Source organism: Mytilus edulis, chromosome 13 (genome assembly GCF_963676685.1).
Source record: "Mytilus edulis chromosome 13, xbMytEdul2.2, whole genome shotgun sequence".
Classification (NCBI taxonomy): Eukaryota; Metazoa; Mollusca; class Bivalvia; order Mytilida; family Mytilidae; genus Mytilus; species Mytilus edulis.
In genome coordinates this window covers 27095685-27098958 of record NC_092356.1, presented here as the reverse complement: position 1 = coordinate 27098958, position 3274 = coordinate 27095685, and the positions used below count along the sequence as shown (strand labels likewise).

At 31.1% G+C, this 3274-nt stretch overlaps 2 non-coding genes across 2 annotated transcripts; both read right to left on the bottom strand.

Moving 5' to 3' along the window:
* Positions 1–887: 887 nt before the first annotated feature.
* On the bottom strand, positions 888–1014 carry LOC139502374 (U11 spliceosomal RNA). The gene has a single exon (XR_011658813.1). It is a non-coding gene; the product is annotated as a U11 spliceosomal RNA (small nuclear RNA).
* Positions 1015–2942: 1928 nt separating this feature from the next.
* On the bottom strand, positions 2943–3068 carry LOC139502375 (U11 spliceosomal RNA). Its single transcript, XR_011658814.1, has one exon. It is a non-coding gene; the product is annotated as a U11 spliceosomal RNA (small nuclear RNA).
* Positions 3069–3274: the final 206 nt, after the last annotated feature.

Genomic DNA, 3274 nt, shown 5'->3' with positions numbered 1-3274 from the left:
AATTAAGAATTTTAAAATCAAAACAGTCTCGCTTGTCATGGATTCTGGTACTGAGATGGCTATTTATGTCAAATTCGAGGTATAAGTCTAAAAATAAGACAGAGGGGCCATCTCTGTTGTTTTTAATTTCTAGAATATATTAATGGAACCCAATCAGAAAATTTTGGATTATTAATCGCAAGACCATGATCAATATATCTGAATGTGATATTAAAAGATCTGATAAAAAAAAGCACCTCATAATATAGAACTACTACAACTATTTTATAGTCTAACAGTATAAAGCATGAAAATTTTCAGTAGCATAAATCTAATGGCTATGTAGCATAAAACACAATTACCATATTAATACATTAACCTATTTCAAATTAAATTGAAAACTTAGTAGACCTTTGTTTTCATAAATTCAACATATACTACTCCACAACGTTTTCATATTTTCTTGCATACACCTGGGTCTATTCCACAGGCACTCGTCTCAGAATATTTTTTCCAATATACCTTTATATAACAATGTATATAGAAAATTTGTTTTTTGAGACGAGTGCCTGTGGTCTATTCTATTAGTAATACTCGCTGTTAGTATAATAGTCCCAGCATACACCCACCATATATATATGATTGGTTTAATACTAAAACAAATGTTTAAAATCATAAAATTTTATTTTTTGTTGAAAGGCAAATCATGAAATTATGCATTTGAGAAGGTTTTTAAAAGCTTTATTTCCGTCGGTATAATCAGGATTTTTAAGAAACAGCTTCACTATCCGTAAGATTGATACACTGATGATGTTGTTTCAATCAATGCATGAGAAATCATAATTTTCGTTGTCCACTAATAGCCCAAACGTATTCATATGCCGGTTTCTAATTTATATTTGATATGATTGGGCGCCGGACCTATTGAGTACCAACTGCCACCGAGTAAAGAAATTATGCCTCCGAAATCTCCTGATAGTGATTCCGCCCAAAATCGTTAGATTCTGAGTACCACACATGGTAAAGGCCCTTTTTATTAATGTTAAGTTAAATTATATATAAGAGGTCACAGACAAGCTAGTGAATTTTAGGTTTGTAACTGAAATTCTAATTACAAGTTTTCTTCTAAAAATACAATTACAGCAACATACGATTTTCTTATTAAGTTAAATATTTTATTCTATGAATGTTATTTGATATAATACAAGATTTAACACTTTGTGCACTAAAAAAAATTAAATTGTGTTATCAGTGGATTTTAAAGGGACATCACTCAAAAATGTTTTTCTGTAACATAATTTAAGGTAGCACTACAGTCTAACAATGATTTTTTGAAGATATTTTTTTTATCACATAATTTTGAAGTAAGTATTATTCTGCACAGTTTGTAAAAATCCCAAAGTCATTATCATATTACAACAGGGAGTAAATTGATAATGAACTTATGTAAATAAAAGCACATGGTAATTAATCTAAATATATAGGCATTTGGGAGGGGCTATTATGTCAATCATCTGTTGATACCAGTGTCCAGCTGTTAATCCCTGACCACAAGATAAATATTGTAGTCTTATCTCATTGTTTTGCAACAAAAATTATTGATATAACATGGAAGTGAACAGAGAAAAAGAAAAAATCTAAGGAGAAAAAATATACCAAAAATGAAAAACAAATCTATGGAAAAGAGTGGGGAAGTATTTTTGAAAGCCTCTGACTGCCTGTATAAATTTCTTCTCTTCGATCTTCTTCATTTAAATACAGTTTTATGCATTTTAATTAATTTTCAGTTGATATGTAATTTTTCGGTTCCATTAGATTAAAAAATCATGTGGGAAAGTATATTTTCAAGAAGAGGGTGGTGTCCATCTTTTTATGAACATGTTTTTTTATGCTTACTTTTGATGTTCTAGCTAATTTCAGACATAGTTTATTTCTTTTTTAAAATTCAAATGAAAATTATTCTTTATATAAAGAGAATAATGATATCAAACATTGATTTTATGCAGCCGGTCAATCATGTTATTCTCTTATCTTAGACCAAGGATTTGTATAGTCTCACTATACAAATCCTTGCTTAGACTGTCTGGAAAGAGGCGGAGCTTTGTCTATATTTAATTACTACATCACAGATGTTGGTCAAATCTGTGACGTCAAACTCCCGCCAAATGCCAAGTTAGTGTTGGACAGTTCAAATATAATGCAAAATTTACAGTATTAGAGCATCAAAGACACAAAGTGTGTGGTTCTATTGATATAGAAATGGTATCAGAACACTCCTGGGGTGTTCCCAGTGGTATGTTTGTATGAATATTGACTTTATAGGGGTTCTAAGGGGGAAATTCAGTTTTTAGGTCATTTCTCAGAACAATTTTTCATGAGAATTGTAAGGAAAAAATTAAAATAGAAACTTAATGGGTACCCCCTTTGGCTTGACATTGATATATATGATTAAAGGGTGTATTTTCTACAATACCGTGTCCCAGTTTTTGGATAATTTGTTTCTAAATGAATTTATAAGTCTCCAAAGATGAAAGGTGAAATGAGGTTTGGCACCCAGCAGTTAAATCAATATATCTTCTTACTGGAGGCATATATCAAAAATCTAAGACACGGTTTTGGAGATTGTATACGGTTGATTAAAAGGATGAAAACAAATTTTCACTACCATTTGACACGAATGTGCCATTTTCATAAATGTTGGAAGACCACTTTTTTGGCAATTAATGAGCTATATTTTGAGATTAATCAAACCAAAAATAAATTTATATATAGATTAAGAAAGAGTTATATTTAAGCTTTAAAATGAGTTAATGATTTTAAAAATCCATTGAGTAGTTTTGGAGGAATTAATCTTTAAAGACTTGATTGGAGTCAGTAAATTCTGACTGTAGTGCTACCTTAAGTATGTTTTAGCTGAGACTAGTGTATAGTAGTCTCAGGTTTTAGTGATATGTTTGATTTGAAGGGGCGCCGGACCTAATGAATACCAACTGCCACCAAGTAAAGAAATTATGCCTCCGAAATCTCCTGATTGTGTTTCCGTGAGACCCTGAGGCCCCTGAGTACCAAACACGATAAAGGCCCTTTATATAATTAGACTGCATTCGTTACATGTGTCAGACAGCATTCGTTCATACCAATTTCAAACAAATCAATTCGTCTCTCAGGCCCTCAAATCTTTTTGAAAATTTTGTGTTCACTCGGCGGTTTGGCCACAACATATAATTTCAAGTTTATTTACAATTTACAAAGTGTGTATATGAATCGTATATGCTAAGAAGGTTTAAATGAACAT